Source organism: Bidens hawaiensis, unplaced genomic scaffold (assembly GCF_021521415.1).
Source record: "Bidens hawaiensis isolate Kalapana, Puna unplaced genomic scaffold, B.hawaiensis_p1.1 tig00007737_1, whole genome shotgun sequence".
NCBI lineage: Eukaryota > Viridiplantae > Streptophyta > Magnoliopsida > Asterales > Asteraceae > Bidens > Bidens hawaiensis.
This window is the reverse complement of record NW_027491536.1, coordinates 791,744-814,271: the sequence shown is the minus strand read 5'-3', so window position 1 is coordinate 814,271 and position 22,528 is coordinate 791,744. Positions and strand designations below refer to the sequence as shown.

General features: G+C 32.3%; 1 long non-coding RNA gene and 1 pseudogene across 2 annotated transcripts; one reads left to right on the top strand and one right to left on the bottom strand.

The window, feature by feature from the left end:
* Positions 1 to 17,218: 17,218 nt before the first annotated feature.
* LOC143635875 (glucose-6-phosphate/phosphate translocator 2, chloroplastic-like) lies at positions 17,219 to 22,045 on the top strand (annotated as a pseudogene). The gene is made up of 6 exons (XR_013154140.1): positions 17,219 to 17,739; positions 18,792 to 19,017; positions 19,107 to 19,329; positions 19,906 to 20,119; positions 21,792 to 21,985; positions 22,031 to 22,045. The product of XR_013154140.1 is annotated as a glucose-6-phosphate/phosphate translocator 2, chloroplastic-like (transcript).
* On the bottom strand, positions 19,905 to 20,905 carry LOC143635876 (uncharacterized). Its single transcript, XR_013154141.1, has 2 exons — positions 20,269 to 20,905; positions 19,905 to 20,234 (listed from the first exon to the last, which is right to left on the bottom strand). It is a non-coding gene; the product is annotated as an uncharacterized LOC143635876 (long non-coding RNA).
* Positions 22,046 to 22,528: the final 483 nt, after the last annotated feature.

The following is a 22,528-nucleotide window of genomic DNA, read 5'->3' as shown; positions in this document are numbered from 1 at the left end:
TAATAGTAATGGTGTATTTTTTTTTTGAATGACGACTTTCTTGTGTTTTTTAGGTCACCGGACTCTCCCTGATGTCCCACTTTAGCCAAACTATATTGTCTGAACCGGGCTCACGCTGGCTTCAGAGTTTGGCTTGGGAGTTCTCACGGGAAACCATGCCGTTAGCTATCACTTGACAATCGTTGTGTCACCACAAAAGCATGACTCTCTATCGTAACACACGGTGGGACAAAATATCAGGTGGGCTCGGGATTCGAACTAACAACCTCACAAGCCTAACTCAAATCCCCTGTTATCATAATCCATCTAAAATGACAAAAGTAAGAATAAAACTTGAGTTTCCATTTAAAAACTAAATCATTCTTACTACTTGGGCACATGTGATGGATTAATACTAGTAATGTTTTCATACAACATAAATTAGAATATATATTGAAGTATATTTAAATTTTATTTAATTAATCCAACAAATATAAGTAAAAGAATTTTGTTGAGAAACAAATCTATGGATCTAATCATTCCCCTAAATTCCAAACACGTTGATGGCTTGCTTACGTGGATTCACTTCGTGCACAACTTTATAAAACACTTGTCAAAATTTGGTTGGTAACGGTTGACAATAAGGTTATAAAAATATTATAATATTACTTTATTATATCCATAACATCATCCTCTCTATGATAACAATTTCGTCATCTTAAAGAACCTTTTACATGTTGGACATAACTTGGAAGTTGTTAACTTTGGTAAAATACCAAATAAGTGAACAATTTTACTTCTAAATTACACATTTTTTATAAGCATGAGGTAAAATTTTTGCTTCGACTCAAATTACGCTTGACACTTAAATATATATTTTTTATAATGGACCTTTACCATAAATTATTCATAAACTATAATGTTCGTGTTCTGATAAATTCTCACGTCAAAACTTATTCGTTCACAACCGTTTATATGTATATGTACATAGGTCAGGGTTCAAATAAAAAGGCTTCATGAAATGGTTGATGCTGTTATGAATCACCACCAACAACCTTGCCGACAATATTGTATGACACCAAATTTCAAAGGCCATATAAACGTGTAAGAAAAGAAACATCCATGTGAATTGATGAACATTTTCAACACAAATTTAATGCATATGTTTCCTAAATAGTAAAAGTAGTTGTATATATATGAACCTTATGTAACAAAGGAAGAAGCAACAATCGAAAGTTACTGAATATATATCTCTCTCATGTTTTTGTTTTCTGTCATCTTCAAATTGTTCAATACATTGATAGTCTTGTTATAATTTTAGTGGTAATATTATAACACGTTATCAGCACGAGCCGCTTATATCCTAACCAAGAAAGCAACAAAATGTCAAATATAGCAAAACTCGAATTCCCTGCACTCAACATTTCTGGAGAAAATTATATGTCTTGGACAGCAAATGTCAAAAGACATTTAAAATCTATGGATGTGTTAGACGCAATCCAAGAATACAATGATTGCTCTGACCAGGATAAAGCAAGAGCTGATGTTTTCATCCATAAACATATTGATGAATTACTACAGCATGAGTATTTTAATTATGATAACCCGTATATGATATGGGAAGATTTGAAAAACAGATTCGGTCATCTAAAGGAAGTTTTACTTCCTACTTCTAGAGATGAATGGAACAGTCTTAGGTTCCAAGATTTTAAGAGGGTAAATGATTACACCTCTGCTTTATACCGAATTTGTTTAAAGCTAGAATTTTGTGGGTATCCCGTAACAGAGGAAGAAAAGTTAGAGAAAACTTTCTCCACGTTTCATGCATCAAATATAAACTTGCAAACACATTATCGTTTGCAGAATTTTAAGAGATACTCTGATCTAAATGCATTACTCCTTGTAGCAGAGAAAAATAATGAATTATTGATGAAAAATCATCAATCTCGTCCCACGGGTTCATTAGCAATACCAGAAGCACATGTTGCTCACAAAAGTTCTCATAAAAATTCTGATTATAAATGGGAACAAAGTCGAGGACGAGGCCGTGGACGTGGACGTGGTCATTTTGACAAAAGGCATTTTAATGATCGTAAGCATCCATTCAAATGGAACAATAACTCTTACGGTCGTGGTCGTGGCCGTGGTCGTAGTCGTAACCAAAGAGCCAATAATTATCATGTCCCACACAATACCAATTCCAACCACCAAAATAAATGGAATGAAGCTGGTAGGTCCGAAAACAATGGCACTTCATGTTTTAGATGTGGAAGTACAAACCACTGGGCAAAGGCTTGTCGCACAGCTCCACATCTGTGTGAACTGTACCAAGCCTCTCTAAAAGGAAAAGAGAAAGAAGTGAACCATGTTGATAACTTTAATAATATCAATGTTGAGCTGAGCGTTGAAGACTTTGGGGTGGAACTTTGAAACAAAGTTGATTGACTACTATAATTAGATGCAATTATTAAGTGTGTTCTCATTATCTTTAATTATGTAGTTCCTCTTTCATGTACTACTTGTGTTTCAATTAAATAAAGTTCTTATTAAAATATCATATGTCTTCGTTATATACTTATTTTTTTTCTTAATATTTTTCAAGATTTAAAATGAAAATCACCGGAGCACAAGATCAAACAAATGAAGAAGATATATGTATAGCGGATAGTGGAGCCACGCATACTATACTTAGATCTAAAAAATATTTTTATAAACTGAAACCAACAAAAGGGATCATCAATACAATATCAGGTCCTACAAACTTGATAGAAGGAGTGGGAAAAGCTAATTTAGCATTACCAAATGGTACAAAGCTCAAAATAGAAAATGCTTTATTTTCCCCAAAATCAACAAGAAATTTGTTGAGTTTCAGAAACATATATCATAATGGATATGATACTCAGTCAAGGACTGTTAGTAATGAAAAATATTTGCATATCATAAGCAAAGATCAAATATTGGAAAAATTGCCAATGCTCCATTCTGGTTTGCATTATACATATATAAATGTGCCTCAAGCACATATGGCAGTCAAAGAAAATTGTTGCGATTCTGGTATCATAAACTTATGGCATGACAGATTAGGCCATCCAGGATCCACAATGATGAAAAGGATCATTGAAAATACACATGGGCATCCACTTAAAGGTCAAAAGATCCATAAAATAGATAAAATGCCTCAATGTACATCTTGTTCTCTTGGAAAATTAATTACAAGGCCTTCGCCATTAAAAGTCGATAAAGAAACACCAATGTTTCTTGAAAGAATTCAATGTGACATATGTGTACCAATTCATCCACCATGTGGACCATTTAGATACTTCATGGTCTTAATAGACGCATCCAGCAGATGGTCTAATATCTCTTTATTATCGACTCGTAATGTTGCTTTTGCAAAATTTCTTGCTCAAATTATCAAATTACGTGCACATTTTCCGGATTATACCATTAAAAGAGTAAGGCTTGATAATGCGGGAGAATTTACATCACATGCTTTTGATGATTATTGCATGTCTGTGGGGATTGTTGTAGAACACCCTGTTGCTCATTTACACACACAAAATGGCTTAGCCGAGTCGTTGATCAAACGCCTACAGCTAATAGCTAGACCATTAATAATGAGGACAAAACTCCCTGTTTCTATTTGGGGTCATGCAATTATGCATGCTGGATCATTAATACGCGTGAGACCAAGTGCAAATCATAAATACTCTCCCACACAACTTGTTTCTGGAAATGAGCCAAATATCTCTCATCTTAGAATTTTTGGTTGTGCTGTGTATGTTCCTATTGCACCACCACAACGCACAAAAATGGGTCCCCAAAGAAGGTTGGGAATATATGTTGGATATGAAACATCTTCCATCATAAGATACCTTGAACCTTTAACAGGTGATGTATTTACAGCACGTTTTGCTGATTGTCATTTTAACGAGACAATGTTCCCGACATTACGGGGAGAAATGAAAAAGCAAGAAAGAGATATATCATGGTGTGTGCCATCATTGTTACACCTAGACCCAAGATCAAAACAAAGTGAGACAGAGGTTCAAAAAATAATACATCTACAAGAAATTGCAAATCAGTTACCTGATGCATTTACTGATATAAACAGGGTCACTAAATCTCATATACCAGCTGCTAATGCTCCAGCTCGAGTTGAGATTCCAAGCAAGCAAAACCATAATAATGCACCTCATGAATCTCAAAAACGTTTAAAACGTGGAAGGCCAATCGGTTCAAAGGATAAAAATCCTCGAAAAAGAAAGGGTTCTGAGAAGGATACTGACCCTAAGGAAGAAATGATTGACAAAACCTTCCCTCAGGAAAGAATAAATGATATAACATTTCATCAGGAAGAAATAAATGATTCCAATAAAGAATTGTCAATAAACTATGGTAAATCACATATAATGTGGGATCGAGATGAAATGGAAAATATTGATGATATATTTTCTTATTCTGTGGCAAGCGATATCATGGAAGAAAATGATGACCCTGAACCAAAATCTGTAGATGATTGTAAAAATCGACAAGATTGGAACAAATGGAAAGATGCTATGCAAGCTGAATTAAACTCACTAAAAAATCGAAAGGTTTTTGGACCTATTGTCATTACACCAAAGTCAATGAAACCTGTAGGATATAAATGGGTTTTTGTGAGAAAACGAAATGAGAAAAATGAAGTTACAAGATATAAAGCAAGACTTGTAGCTCAAGGTTTTTCTCAGAGGCCAGGAATTGACTATGAAGAAACGTATTCTCCTGTCATGGATACTATTACGTTTAGAAATTTAATCAGCTTAGCAGTCTCTAAAAATTTAGAGATGCGCCTTATGGATGTTGTCACAGCTTACTTGTATGGATCACTAGATAGTGACATCTATATGAAAATTCCCGAAGGATTTAAACTCCCCGATGCAATAAGCTCAAAGCCTAAGGAAATGTATTCCATCAAATTACAAAGATCCTTGAATGGACTGAAACAATCTGGAAGGATGTGGTACAATCGTTTGAGTGATTATTTGATAAGCAAAGGATACACAAATAATCTTATTTGTCCATGTGTCTTCATCAAGAAGACAACATCAGGATATGTGATCATAGCTGTGTATGTTGACGATCTAAATTTAATTGGGACACAAAAAGAAATTAATGAAGCAATTGCTCTTTTAAAGAAAGAATTCGAAATGAAAGATCTTGGAAAAACCAAATATTGTCTTGGTTTACAAATTGAGCATATGCATAATGGGATACTTTTGCATCAGTCAACTTATACTGAGAAACTCTTAAAACGTTTCAATATGGACAAAGCAAATCTTTTAAGCACACCGATGGTTGTTAGATCACTCAATGTTGACAATGATCCATTTCGTCCTTGCGAAGATAATGAAGAGATTCTTGGTCCCGAAGTACCATACCTCAGTGCAATTGGAGCACTCATGTATCTTACTAACTGTACAAGACCTGACATTTCTTTTGCAGTTAATTTATTGGCAAGATTCAGTTCATCCCCTACTAAAAGACATTGGAATGACATTAAACATATTTTTCGGTATTTAAAAGGAACTGTTGATTTAGGTTTATTTTATCCTAACGATTCAAAAGAAGGGTTAGTTGGTTATGCAGATGCAGGTTATTTATCTGACCCCCATAAAGCAAAATCTCAAACTGGATATGTATTTAAGAATGGAGGAACTGCGATTTCATGGCGTTCTCAGAAACAAACACTCATTGCAACATCTTCAAATCATGCTGAAGTCATTGCATTGCATGAAGCTTCAAGAGAATGTGTATGGTTAAGATCTATGTCACGACACATATTGATTTCTTGTGGACTAGAGAAAGATCGAATTCCAACTCCTATCTATGAAGATAATGCAGTTTGTGTCTCGCAAATGAAGGAAGGATATATCAAAAGTGACAGAACAAAGCATATACCACCAAGATACTTTGAGTATACTCGAGACCTTATTAAAGACAATCAGGTTGAAATGAGATATGTCCAGTCCAGCAACAACTCAGCTGATCTTTTCACAAAAGCACTTCCCACAGCAACATTCAGGAAACATGTTCATGATATTGGCATGCGCCATGTACGAACAATGTAACGACCTGCAATTTGAGGGAGAGCTATATACTGCACTCTTTTTCCCTTAGCTAAAGTTTTTTCCCATTGGGTTTTCCTTTAGAAAGGTTTTTAATGAGGCAGTACTTCAAGACCCCGAAGTTTTGAAATGGTGTCATCCAAGGGGGAGTGTTATGAATCACCACCGACAACCTTGCCGACAATATTGTATGACACCAAATTTCAAAGGCCATATAAACGTGTAAGAAAAGAAACATCCATGTGAATGGATGAATATTTTCAACACAAATTTAATGCATATGTTTCCTAAATAGTAAAAGTAGTTGTATATATATGAACCTTATGTAACAAAGGAAGAAGCAACAATCGAAAGTTACTGAATATATATCTCTCTCATGTTTTTGTTTTCTGTCATCTTCAAATTGTTCAATACATTGATAGTCTTGTTATAATTTTAGTGGTAATATTATAACAGATGCAAAATATTCATGCTTTAAATTAAATGTTCAGTTGCTTTTATTTAGCAACTGAAATCGAAACTAATTTGCATAGGTTAAATCTTTATGGAGTCGAAGTGGTCTTTGAAGTTGTCACGTCTTATCCTTTAAATATTGGGCCAATTTGTTATTTGTTGAAGGCAGGTATACTTTAATTAAACTCGTGCTCGTTACTTTGGGTATTTATTCCATGTCTAAATAGCTTAAAAGAGGTTAATTTGGTCTTGCTTAAAAAATGGAGGTGAAGACTCATTAATAGACCTAATAACATATGGGTAAAAAATATGAAAGTCATTCATAGGAATCGGGCAGGTACTTTTGACAGGATTGAAGTTTCGTGGTTTTGGGATTTTTACGTTGATGATTCGTTTTCAGTAAATTGATTTGGAAACACATTGATTTTATGCTTCTCCCTCAAACGAATTTTCCTACCTAGTGGATTCATATTGTCCCTGAAAAAGTTAATATTATGGGTTGATGGATACGCTCCAGTCGCCTCTATGTGCTAGTTCAGAGGAGTCTATGGATTATTATTTTGGTACGTGCGAGACATTTTGAGGGTGTGACTTGCTATTTCTAAATGACTTGATCTACCATCGATTCAACTCTTCTCTATCCCAGGAGTTCTTAATTGAACTGATTCATTTTTCGGTTCGAGTCAGGTTCGTATCTAGTATGGTACTAAATATCGTATCTACGATGCTTTTAACATAAACTATAGCTCTTTAACTAGATAGGATATTGACGTATGTACGGAGGAACAAGTTTAACTAATTTTAGTTGTATTTTTGCAAGGAAATGACATATTCATATGATTTAAGGTTGATTATTTATTTATTTAAAGTGTAATAGTAAAAAATACAACAAAGTACACATACTACCTAAATAATTTATATAAGAGAAGTACAAATACGAATTGAATAAATATAATATATATAAAACCCACATGTGAAAAACTGAGTATGTACATGATGGTCTTTTCTTTCTCCTCTTTCCCATGTCCTCTCAGCTGCAAATCTAAATAACTGTCACATAATGTTCACAATATACAACAAAAAGATAAAAATAAAAACTAAATGACTATAAAGTGTACAAAGTATTTCAAGATTATTACACTTGTAAACAAAGAAAATCGAATCCAAAATCGAAATAAACCGATTTGAGTTCTTATTCAGATATTCATTCAGGTAGGATAAATCTGAATATCCGAATAATAATTCGGATTCTTCGGATTTGAATATGGAATTTTAAAGAATTCGGATTGATTGGATATACGTTTAATCCGAATAAATAGTTTTTAGTGGTATTTTCGGTTTTGCAAGTTTATTTAGACTATTGTTTGAAGTTTGAGCTTTGAATTTGTGTTCAAGACTAATTTGTATTTTTTTTGTTTTTTATGTTTATTTGTGATTCTAAACTAGTAAAATGTTAGGAACCACAAATTATGAAAGTTTTGTTATTCGGTTAATTTCAAATTATTCAGATCTTACCCTATTGAATTCGGATATATTCGGATCGGAATACCCTATTTTGGATTGAATTTCGAATATGGTCCTAAAATGTATAAATCCGAACAGAATAACCCGTTATTCGGTTCGATGAACACTCGTAACACTTTCTTTAACATTAGAGATAGTTATCTCAAAAACAAACAATTGTTTGTTAAGAGTTTAAGATCTAACATACCATTATATCATTTTATGTGTCTTATCTTATGCCACATACATGATAGGTTTTTACTACATCCCATATTATACTATACAAATCTTGGGACATAGATACGAACTTTGCATTAAGACAATAATGTAGGTCATATGTTGTCATAAAAACGAATCCAGATTCACATCCAGCGATTTTATAAGATTTCAAGATTTTTCCAAATGTACAAGGATTTATTTGAAGATCAAGATAGACACGTGTATGTTCATTTTCTTAATGAACGAAAAGAAAAACCTTGCTCGCTCTTCTAAATTAAATTCAAGCGGCTGGTTCGTTATTACAACACGTGTCATGACTTATAAAACATTATATAATTAAAGTACTTAAGGTCATGTGGATCCACTAAAGGTATGTAAACGATTAAACATCACTACAAAATATTTGCCTAAGGCAACCTTTATTTCACAAAAAAAAACTGCATTAGGTGAAGTTGCATTAAACCTAATGCAACCATTTTGTTAGATAATGCAAGTGTTTCTTTCAAATGCAACCCTTTAATAACGTTGCATTTTAAAGAAACAGTTGCGTTATTTAAAAAAAGATTTCAGTAGATCTAATACAACTTCACCTAATGCAGTTTTTTTTGTGAAATAAAGGTTGCCTTAGACAAATTTTTTTGTAGTGCATGTTTCTAAAATTTGACATATTTATGATTTTATTCTAGCGATTTGAATGATAAAATAAGTATGTTACATAAAGTAACCACATTTTAACATTTAGTGACATACATGAACTTCTATAAAAGTCTAATAACCCGTATGATCAATAAAAAAACATTTTTAAAACTTCTTATTTACTTTAAAAACTTATTTACGTTTTGTTTTTAAAAACATATGTTATTAAAAAAGAGGGACAACTTACAAGCCGCAAGGAGCACAAACAAAATACAAACAAGACAAACTGACAAATCCACAAACATCAAAACAAGCCAACTATAAATGAAACTATGGAAGTGACAAATTTAAACACGCACCAATCCTTCTAATTCAAGCTCGACCTTCGCTCTGATATTGTTTTACCTATAAGAACGATGTTGCCTTTATGTCATTGATCACCTAATTCACTAAATTACCAGTATATTTTTGAAGATTTTATCTTTTCGAGTTCTCTATATTCAACACGTGACATGTGAAATTGCTTGAATAATTAAACTTACCTCCGTGTTGCTCTTATGTTCATTAGAAAGTTTCAGCAAATCCTTAACCGATTTATATTGGAAAGACGTTGGTAACATTAAACCATCAACGTGTAAAATTAATTAAGCATCATGACACGTGTTCGCATTAGAATTTTGTATATCATTTTTACTTGAAAAGAATAGTTTTCTCATGAACTTTACAATTTAATTTATTTATATTTCAAATTAATATTTGGCTTGTATGATACATACATTATATAAGCACATATATGTGGTGTTTTGAATATTTAGTCCAATCCCACGTAAGACAAATACAATAAGTCTTTGTATGACGACTAAATATGTTAATGGGAGATGTGTACTAACGTTGTTAATTGAAAAACTTAAGGATAATGGCTCTCATTTTCAAGAAACATGGGGGAGAATAAGCCATGTTTTAGGGTCAAATATTATTGTTTAAAAGTAGTAGTAGTGGAGGTGTGGTGCTTCAAGGCTAACATGATGACTTGTTTGTTTCCTCAAACTCCAAGATTAGAGGGTCAAAATAAAATGTTTGTTTTATTCTTATGAAATTAGGTCAAACAACTTTGCATTCTCATTGTTGTGTACTATGAATAAAGGCTAGATGTTTTTTGTACATGAGAAAGTGACTACCCAAATAATCAAATCATCAATCTATACTAATAAGCAAAACTACATTCAATCGTGACTTTACTTTTTCTTTTATTTTCTAATCTTTAATATCCTTAATTCATACTATCTATGAGTCATGGGTTTAATTGGTATGACCCATTAACTGTAACTCATAAAAAAATGTATTTAATGTAATTTAAATCACACTAACTTTTACTAACCCGTTAATTCTAATTTTACTATTAGATATAGAAAGTTTGATCATGCTTTTTAAATATACATATAAACTATTGAATATGTATAATAAGTTTAAAATCAGATAGTGAATTATTAAATAATTAGTTAAATAATGATTTACGAACCATTATCGTATATTAATTAGTGAGTGACCCATGTTTAAATAGATATATAATTATATGTGTACTTCAAATTTCGTTGAATAAATACAATATTTATAATCTTACAATTTGTAAAACACATTCATATTGATCATATAAAACATATTTAATATTTTTAGGTGATCACCAATCTTTGATTTTATGTCATCTTAAAACATTATTTCAATCTTAGGAAAATGTAAAATTTAAATATGTAACATTTGAAGTATGTGTAATAATATTAAAATTAATCTATAAATTCAAAAGAAAATCCCTATATGATAATATACCTACATCTCGGTCTATTGACAAATTACGTGTAGTACACGGGTTCAAAAGCTAGTCATATATATTAGAAAAACTTAATTATTAATTGAACCGATTAAGAAATTATTCGTTCAATTTCATAACTGATTTCTTTTTGTTTGGTTACAGTTACATGCTTTTTAAAAACCATTGATTTGAATCGAGATATATTTGATTCCATTAATTGAAATTCTCTTGAAACCACTCACATTCAAAGCAATAGGTCAATGGTTTGTTGATGGTTAACGAAACCGTTTATAGTTATGAAAATCTAAAACCAAAACATATTTTATATGTTTGTTTTTAACACATAAACCACTTTCAACTAACCTATGAGCACCTTAATATGTAGAGTATCAATTAAATTTAGAAGATTATAACTTTTTTTGGAACGATAAAAATAATAATAAAATAACAATGAAGTAATGATTTGAATGGCTCCATCAACTACCAGTGGCGAAGCTTGGACATACACGCCGAGGGGACCAGACTTAATATGTATAAAAAAATTCCTAGACTAAAGGGGGCGAGTTCAAAATTTCGGTCGGAAACGGGTGAATTTATACCATGTATAAAAATTTTCGGCTGAAAAAGGATAAATTTACACCGCCGAGCGAAAAAAAGGAAGCCGGGCTCAAAACTTCGATCGAAAACGGATAAATTTACATTATGTATAAAAATTTTTGGGAAAAAGTTGATAAATTTACACTGCCGAGCAAAAAACCGAGGGGTCGTGCTCAAAATTTCAGTCGAAAACAGGTAAATTTACAATATGTATACAAAATTTTGACCGAAAAAGGATAATGTTACACTACCAAGCGAAAAATCGGAGGGGGCCGGGGCCACCCCTGGCCCAACTAAAGCTACGCCCCTGTCAACTACACCACTTTGTTATAAAACGTCCCTATAATAACAGGGCATCACATGGCACAAAACATCCTTATAGAGACTCTATTCATCGCATATGATCTAATTCATTCATGGATGGGCTAAGGACTAAGGAGGCTACTGATGACATGTGCCATGACATGATGGTTGACATAGTGGGACAACATGAGCTAGCTAGGGTAGCTAACAAGCTATTGATATGAATTTGATTAGAAATTGTAGTATGGTCATATGTGAGGTGCGTGTCACATTTTATTGTGGATAAACATTCTCTTAGACTTTGAAATAGAATCAATGAAGTGTTTAAATACCATAAAGGTGATACATTTGAGCTCATGACCAGAATGATTGCAAGTATCTTGATTCTTGGATGAGATGGTGGTAGCGGGTAGAGACTATGGGCAAGTCGGCAACGAAGGTTAACAAGTTAACCTTAAGCACGACATGAACCCGAATTGAATCATGTATTTATATGTTAACATGAACGTAACAAAAACATATGTTTTTTTTTCTTCAAATAATTTTAAAAACAATTGCAAGTAAATTACATAGCAAGCATCGACCGTGGAGGCACGACGGTGACAAGGTAAAAATAAATCAGACATAATCAATATATTTCTACACACGTCCCCGTAATTAATAAGGTGATTGGCCATGGGAGTCTCGTGATAGTGGATGCTCTAACTAAAGTAAAATACAAGACCCTCTTTACTTAGATACGGGGCTTGTATGTAAAGGGGTTTGACTTCTTTATGTTTTTTTAACTCGTCAAGCAGCTAGAGAAGTATGATTAAAATGGTAATGTTAGGGGGATGATTGAAAACTAAAATCATGAAGACGACTAAATTATATTCTTAACTAGAATCCTAACTACGATAGTTTTACGTCTATCAATCTCACTCACACTACACTAACCATGTGAATGTAGTTAGATCAATAACCAACATTTGAAAAACATATTCATAGAACCAAACTACACCAAACAAATGTTTTAAACACCAATAATTATATATGTGGAATGCCAAGGTAAACCAAGCATGGGTTGGTAGTGCAATGTCAAAAGAAACAAGCATATTAAGCATAGATGAAGGAAGGTATTGTCTAAAGACAAGGTGTACTCATCAGGAATTGTGGTACCAATTCACATGCAATCTGATGAACAACATGTGTTCCAATTTTGCCCCTATATGAATGCAAAGGAAGGGCTACAACATAGTACAAGGTAGGTGTTGCATATGAGATGCTGGAAAATAATGTCAATACATACATGCTTTTGGCTCTTTTTTGGTAATGGTATTAATGTAAAAGGTTTTTCTGAGGCTTCTTTTGTCTCAACGAACAACCATTTTCGACCACAAAATAAATATAAAAAAAAGGCTTTTTGTGACACTGGAAAGGAACTCGTTTAATGTTTATTGGTGAATATGAGTAATGACGAGTGACTTTAAACAATTTAAATAATCAATTGCTCTAGATCAAATGAAACTTTTTGTAACCTATGTGGTTTAATTAATTGTTTTTGTTTAGTTATTTCTTATTCTCAATTACAAACTTAGAATTATATATTTTGCTCGATATTAGACGAAGGGAATGAAAGTATAAATATGTTGGAAGTAAGGAGTTAATGAAAGATTTCAATAGGAAAAGTTAATTTCACTTTTAGAAATTAATAGTTATAAAGGGAAAACTAAAAATCAGAATACTCAACTTTAAATATTAACATTTAATGGGTTGTGTTCGGTTCACCTGTTAAATAAAACCAGTTGTGTTAGCATACCCAAAACGTGGGTTATTATTCTATCATGTTTTGGTCATGTCAGAAATTTTCACACTTAGCTTTAACGAATTAAAATTATACAAAAAAAAATGAAGAGAAACTATCATTCACACTTTCAAGGGCATAAATGGTATTTCACATTATATGTAGTATAAATTCTACTTTAAACTTTTACATTTAAAAGCCACTTTTATCATTTTATAATTTAATAAATATGATCAGAATTGACAATATTTGACGTTGGGAATTTTGGGAACAATGTGTTTGAACAAAGTTTTATTAGACTTCGTCAAAAATAAAAGGACTTTGTGACACATTGAGGTGCACAAACCGGATATTTTTAGGAACCGAAACCAGGTAAGAATCGGTTCTGGATATGGTCAATAAAAGTCAAAACTGGGTCGGGTAGGATCTGATAACGGGTACAGTCGGGTATTTGACCAGGTTTTCCGTTTTTTTTTTAATTTCAGGTAGGGTTTTAACCGGCTAAAGGTGGAATTGATTCCTGTGGGTCTGAGACGGGTCCAGTTCCGGGTAAAAGTCTGGGAGAAACCCAATACCATGCCGTATCCACGGGTCAAGTACGGATAAAAACCTGTTCCAGGTTAGGTACCCGGGTTGGGTCCGGAACTGGTATTTTGTAACTTCTAGTGATACACATGTTTCAAAAGAGGCCCAAAGGCCCTCAAAAATAAAATACGGGCCTGGGCTTACATATCAAAAGTGATAATGCACGGTTGCACACTTGCAAATGGGTCATGGCCCATGGGCTACGTTCCAAAAATACGTGTTCCTTACAAATTACAATTAAAAGAATGCATCCGTTCTATTAATTTAAGGAAATGCAATAATTTAATCTAGTAATATTAAGTTTAGTTCCTAAGTTTTTATTTTATTGATACTGTTAGGGAATTTGCTAAACACAGATATATTTATTTTTTTGAAAGGCGTTTTGATATTTTTGTAAATTATAATTGCACTTATTTTAGCCCAATCCAGCAAAGCCTATCAACAAAATTGGCCCATTTCATTACAAATTAAAACATCAACTATTGGAATAGGAGTATAGGGTAGAGGTGCACAAACGGGTATTCTCAGGAACCGAATCCGGGTATAGTCAACAAAAATCAAGAACTGTGTTGGGTAGAAACCGGTTCCACGTATGGTCGGAAATTTGACTGGGTTTGCCGGGTTTTTTTCCGCGTTTTGACCGGGTATTGGTGGAACCGGTTCCGATGCATCCGTGTCATTTCTGATTCAGGATAAGCTTCTAGGGAGACACCCAAAATCCGGATTTTTTACGCACCTCTACTACCACGTATAAAGCGGTACTAGTGAGGTTTTTGGGTTGAGGTGTGGTGAGTTGAATTGCTTAATCCGAATTAATTTTGTGTCTTTCTTGTCTTGTTAGAAATTGTGAACCCTAAACTTTATAAAATTGTTATTTATAAACGAATATATGTTTTTAAGAATATCTTGCTTATTCACAAACAAGTGAAATAAAACGTTACGTTGCAGCATAGTATTTCAATTAAGCCTTTTATTTACGAGTCATGACCGTTTAATTTATCGATCCATCGTATGTTTGCTACCAACTGATATATTTAAATACAATGATACACTTACTATAGGGATATGCATGAACGTAAAAGGCCGATCAATAACCAAAATAATCGGATCGAAACAATAGCTGACAGTTTGAGTTAAGGTTTTAAAAACCAAACTGTTAGTTCGGTTTTAGTTTTGCATTTAAAAAAAACGAAATTTATAGATTTTTAGCTTTTATTTTAAAATTTGACGTAATCTACAAGAACTTAATAAATGGTGTAACCCAAATATTTAGCCAAAATATATAGTGAGCAACTAATTATTAATTAACAAAAGAATTTAAGCCCAAATCATTATTTAGGATGAATTGTTTACTTTTCAGAACAAAAATTTCAAACCCCAATGGCAAAATCAAAAAAATCGAATCCAAATGAAAACTAAAAAACCGAAGTTTCGGTTTTGGTATAGTTTCAGCTCAAACCAACCCATGTACGCTCCTAGATTTTATAACTTGTAATTAAGTTGTTTCTAATAGTCATCGAGTTTGAAACTTTGAAAGTTCATATAACAAACCGCATACTCTTTTGCAGGTCGATTATTAAACTCTCTAAGGGAACCGAATGTGATCAAAGATAAATTTACACTAATTGTATTCACATAACCATTTTGAATCCTACATTAGTGACATTTTTTTTGTTACAACTTACAAGTAGTATAAAGGTTGTTGAACCCTTGAGTAATGTGAAGGGTTCCATCACAAATAGTGAAAGGATAAGGACATCCTTTGGAATATGCTATTAGATGTCTCACCCAACCTAACCCCCCAAGAGTCACATATTAGATCCTTTGATAATATTTGTACTTTCAAAACCACTTGCTAAAGAATTAAAGTTGTTCCTATCTCATCATTAGTAACTTTTACTTAAACTTCTTTTACATAACAAACATAGATTATTTACTACAATTAACAGGTTTATATAAGCTTTAACTAGATTTGTTAGCAGACAAACAACAATTATAGTCAATAATAATAATAAAATCTACATCAACAATAGTTTATATTGAACAACATTCATCAAATTAGTTGATGTTCACTATGTTCTATGATTAAGAAATATTAATAGTTGATGGTTTTCAAGTCCATGAAGAATATTATTATTCTTATAACCGGACCATTATTGATACAGAGACTTTTAGCAAAATCCACTAGTTGGAATGATTGTTCCGGTTTCAAAATCGGATTACATGATAGCCGATAGGTATATAGATCACGTATACCCATTACACAAAATATACATATTAACTAACTTTGAATATAAAATATAAAAAAATGCGTCTAAAATACTTAATAAATCAATAAACAATATTTTTGAAGATTAAAAAAACTTATAATTTTTGGTTAATCTACCATGTACGGCTCACAAGTTTAGCTAGTTGATTCAAACGATATGTCACCGGTTTTCTTTTCGGTCAGTCTCACCGGTCTAACGAGAGCACAATTTAACAATACTTGTTAGGGTGAAAAGAATGGCATCAGGGTGGTGGAAAAATCAAGGACCGCCGGGAACACTATCCCATTCCCGATCGAGATAGCCACCTCGAATCCATGAAAGAAGAATGAACAAACTAGTCCCGACAGGTACTAGGAGTGGGAAGGATGGTGAATGATATGCGAGAACACCATCCTGTCCCCTTTAGATGCCGATTGGAAATCCATCTTGAACCACCAATTCCCAAAACTAGAGGTGGGGAAAAACCAGTTAACCGAACCGGTTTGAAACTGATTATGTCGAAATTGGTTTGGAATCGATTGAAACCGTAAGTTCGATCCGATTTGTAATTCTCTATACCGAAACCGGTTTCAAACCGATTAACCGAATCAAAACCGGCCAAAAACTAATCTTAACTCGAATCAAAACTGATCATAAAACCAGTTCCAAGAAATTGGTTTCAACCCAAACCTAAATCAATCATAAACCAATTTTAACTTTTATTGATCAAACCAAACCAAACCAAACCAATTTAAAATTTAAAACTAATTTGTGCACCTCTACCCAAACCCATGAATATTATTTTATTATAAAACTAGATATCATACCTTTTCTTGGATTTCTTAGTTTTCAAAACCTTTCAATTAAATATTAAATTATTCCACATTTCCACCCTCAAATTATATAAATTCTTGATCAAACATAATTTGTTTCAAACAAAAACCTCTCAAACAACACTGGATACAAATCACCTTTAAATTAACATCATAATCAAAAACCAAGATTTCACATTATTATTATTATCATTAACAAAACCTTCAATCACACCACCATGATCTTCTCTTTAACCCAAACCACCACCATCACACCCACCAAATACCCAAAACCCACATCAAGATTCTTGATTTTACCGCCAATTTCAAACCCTAATCTCAAAATACCCCCAAATTCAAAACCTTTACATGTTTCTTGGACCCAAAAGCTTCAACTTTACAATCTATACAACCTTTACGATCTGTTGAGTGTAAAGCATATGAAGCTGACCGATCTGATGGTGTTGTTATTGAGAAGATTGAAGCGGCTAAAAGGGTGAAAATTGGTGGGTATTTTGCTGTGTGGTGGTTCTTGAATGTGATATTTAATATTTATAATAAGAAGGTGTTGAATGCGTTTCCGTACCCGTGGTTGACGTCTACATTGTCTCTTGCTGCTGGTTCAGCTATTATGTTGGTGTCTTGGGCTACTAAAGTGGCTGAGGCGCCTCATACAGATGTTGAATTCTGGAAAGCTTTGTTTCCTGTAAGCAAGTTTTGATTTTTTTAGGGTTTTTGATCTGGGTTTTGGTTAATTGTGTGTAAATTGATCTGGGTTTTGCTTAAATGTTTATGTATGATCTGGGTTTTGCTTAATTGTTCATATATGATCTGGGTTTTGCTTAATTTTCATGTAAGCAAGTTTTGTTTTTTTTTAGGGTTTTTGATCTGGGTTTTGGTTAATTGTGTGTAAATTGATTTGGGTTTTGCTTAATTGTGCATATATGATCTCGGTTTTGCTTAGTTGTTCATATATGATCTGGGTTTTGCTTAATTATTCAAAATTCAATATGGGTTTTGCTTAATTGTTCACATATTAATATGGTTTTTGCTTAATTTTCTTGTAAGCAAGTTTTGAAATTTAGGGTTTATGATCTGGGTTTTGCTTAATTATTCACTAATCAACAAGGGTTATGCTTAATTGTTCACTAATTAAGCAATTATGGTCTTTTCAGGGTTTATGATCTGGGTTTTGCTTAATTATTTATTATTCAAGTTGGTTTTGCTTAATTATATATTATTCAATTTGGGTTTTGCTTAAAGTTTACTTATCAATGTGGGTTTTGCTTAAAATTCACAAAGCAATCTGGATTTTTCTTAATTATTTACTAATCAATTTGGGTTTTGCTTAATTATTCACTAAGCAGTTTATGGTCTTTTTTGGGGTTTGCTTAATTATTTATTATTCAATTTGGGTTTTGCTTAATTATTAACTAATCAACTTGGATTTTGCTTAATTATTCACTAATCAACTTGGGTTTTGCTTAATTATAACCAAATCAACTTTGACTTTGCTTAACTACTCGCTAATCAATTTGCGTGTTGCTTAATTGTTCACTAATCAATCCGGTTTTTGCTTAATTGTTCACTAATCAATTTGTGCATTGTTTAGTTTACCTTATATCAATTTGTCATTTTTTTAGTTGTGCCAGTTTTAGGCTTTATGATTCAAACTCTTATCCCATGTGATCCATGCTTTATTTAAATGACTTTCTTAAATGTGTAATGTGTTTTTTTAATTATTTTAATATTTACCAGGTTGCATTGGCGCATACAATTGGTCATGTAGCAGCAACCGTAAGCATGTCGAAGGTTGCCGTTTCTTTCACACACATAATTAAAAGCGGTGAACCTGCTTTTAGTGTTTTGGTTTCAAGGTTTATTTTAGGAGAAACATTCCCGACGTCGGTCTACTTGTCTCTACTACCGATCATTGGCGGTTGCGGTCTTGCCGCCCTTACCGAACTCAATTTCAACATGATCGGTAATCACATAACTTAAATTATTATTATTATTTTTATATAAATGTGTATATATATTTAATTTTTTATTGTTGGTTGGTGATGTTTTTAGGTTTTATGGGGGCTATGATATCCAACTTGGCGTTTGTGTTTAGAAACATATTTTCTAAACGAGGCATGAAGGGAAAGTCGGTTAGTGGAATGAATTATTATGCGTGTTTATCGTTGCTCTCGCTTTTGATCCTTACGCCTTTTGCGATTGCGGTTGAAGGCCCAAAAGTGTGGGCTGCTGGATGGCAAAACGCGGTCTCTGAAATTGGACCTCAATTCGTTTGGTAACTAAACGATACCAACCTTTTATTTTTGTTACATTGTTTCATAGTTGTGATATCGTTTTGACTTTGATAAACTCTAATTAGGCTTGTAAACGAACTGAACAAACGATCGAACACAAACAGTTAAATGAACGGAGTTTTCTTGTTCGTGTTCGTTCATTAAGAAAATAAACTTGTTCGTGTTTGTCTATGTTCGTCGTTAACGGTATAAATGACTTGTTTTAACGAACATAAATAAGTGAGCAAGACATCTAATCATGTTCGTTCATTTTTACTAAATGAACAAAAAAAAATGTTCATGTTCGTTTATTAAATAAACAAACTTTCAGACACATAGTTCACGAACGATTCACTAAACGTTCGATTTGTTTACGGGCCTAATTGTAATTACCTATATAACTAATGCATAAAACAACCAAAAACGACATTCTTGTAATAAAAAGAAGATAGAATTTGTGAAATGTGAGTAAAAGTTGCTCAAATTAAGTAAAAAGATGGAAAATTGATAATTTTATATAAAAGTTTCGTAAATAGAAAACTAATATTATTTGGCTAATGTTTGTGTATAAATAATAGGTGGGTGGCGGCGCAAAGTATCTTTTATCACTTATACAATCAAGTTTCATACATGTCACTCGATGAAATATCTCCATTGACATTTAGTATTGGAAACACAATGAAACGGATATCGGTTATTGTTGCATCTATTATCATCTTCCATACACCGGTTCAACCCATCAACGCTCTTGGCGCTGCAATCGCTATTTTGGGAACTTTCTTGTATTCTCAGGTACAATTTTTCTCTTTTTTACTATTACGAACAATTATATTTTATTTTTATTTTTTTTGCCAGATTCTAAATTTTTTAAAAGCGGACTTAAAAAACTAGTTGGATTTTATTAAGGCTCGTGTGGATTATATTCATATAAAAATTTTGACTTATTTACTTTGAAAACTGGTTAATTCGAGTATGTTTAATCTCTTAACGGGTCAAAAAGGTTAAATATTTATAGAAAACTTAACAAAAAATTTGTCCAAGTGTGCAACTTTTTAACATATTGAAAATTGTTTGAAAAATGTATTAAATTGTTTTAATAGAAAACAAATATATAGAATACTGTTGAAATTATTTTTTTGGTACTTATATTAGAGTTTTATAAACAAAAAAGTGTTAAGCCGTTTTGACCCGTTACCTGACATGGGAAATTGGGGATTTAGTGAGACCTTAATTTAAATTATAAAGTTGAAATAAGTTTAAAAAGACAATCTTGATAAAACAATAAAGCAGTTTAATGCTTTAGGTTTTAGTTATCCAAATTGTTTTGTAGTTGGAATAATGTTAAGAACCTAATTTTACTAACAAATAATGGAATTAATGTTTTAAGCTAGATGAGCATTACATACCTGAAAACAAATTCTTCTGGCGTTTGAAATCCGTTTATTTAAAGATCGATGATTTTTCTTCTATGCGCCTTGAAATGCCCGATACAATGGAGAAAAGATACGATTTTTGAGACGCTTTTGGTGTTTATATTCAACAACTTTAATACGAAGTGATTAAATAAAATATAAGAATGAGAAATCTTGATAAAAATCCTGCACCACTACAATATGATAAGGTCAGAGTCTGGGATATATTTGTCTTGGTATATGTATGCATCTCCTTATGAAAAATCTATTTCGGTTCGTTGTTGACCATTTTTTTTTAACTGAAGTTGTGTCTTTGACCCGAAAAATTAAAGTTGGTACTAACAAGAAAAGCCATTTTTTTCAGTAATATCCTTATTTACGTGTTGACCTGAAAAGTCAAACTAACAAGAAAAGTCATTTTTTTCAGTATTATCTTTATTTCATATTGACCCGAAAAGTCAAACTAACAAGAAAAGTCCTTTTTTTCAGTAATATCCTTATTTACGTGTTGACCTGAAAAGTCAAACTAACAAGAAAAGTCATTTTTTTCAGTATTATCTTTATTTCATATTGACCCGAAAAGTCAAACTAACAAGAAAAGTCCTTTTTTTCAGTAATATCCTTATTTACATGTTGACCCGAAAAGTCAAACTAACAAGAAAAGTCATTTTTTTCAGTATTATCTTTATTTCATATTGACCCGAAAAGTCAAACTAACAAGAAAAGTCATTTTTTTCAGTAATATCCTTATTTACATGTTGACCCGAAAAGTCAAACTAACAAGAAAAGTCATATTTTTAAGTAATATCCTTATTTACATGTTGGCCCGAATCATCAAACTAACAAGAAAAGTCATTTTTTTCAGTAATATCCTTATTTACATGTTGACCCAAAAAGTCAAACTAACAGGAAAAGCCATTTTTTAGTAATATTCTTTATTTACGGTGACCCGAAAAATCAAACTAACAAGTCATTTATTCAGTAATATTTTTATTTTCATGTACCCTTTACTCATTGTTTTCTTAAATTGTTTTTTGTTTAACTTAAAAAAGGCGAAGCAGTGAAGAACGAAGAACAAAGATTCAAGATTCGAGACGTTGCAGCGTTGTTATTGATGTATTCGCTTTTCATGATCGTGTAACAAGGTGAAACAGCAGCTTGTAGATAATAAAGATGGATGAGTTTGAATTACTTAGATGTCAAAAAAAAAGGATTAGACTTTTTAAGCCCCAAGGTTGTGAAGTAAGTTATGATTTTTATTTTCAATAAACAAGGGCAATTTCGGTATTAGTTTTTTATTTTTCAATAATCCCAAATTCTGCTTAGCCTTCTTACATTGTTTTATTAAAATTTTGTTGTGCCATTTAATCCATAGGCATTAGAATATTTGTATGCATAAAAGAGCGTTGTTCATATACACTATCATCCCATCGTGTTAAACGATAGATAAGAATTATTAACCCATAACCATTAGAATAGTATACACATTCAAAATGTTTATATTCAGCGGAGCGTCATATACTATTCTTGAATTTTTATTTGATATCAAACTATTATCCCATCGTGTTTTGTTGAATTTTTATTTGATATCAAACTATTATCCCATCGTGTTTTCAACAAAAATAAACAATAACGAGAAATGGTATTTCCATAACATTGTAAACTATTGAACTATAAGAACAAAAGAAAACCTGTTAACAAAAGTTAGCCTTTACTATGTAGCTGGTATTCGAGTAAGATTCAGGTCAGATCAATTTACGCAAGATTGGTTCAAACCAAGCCAGGCTAG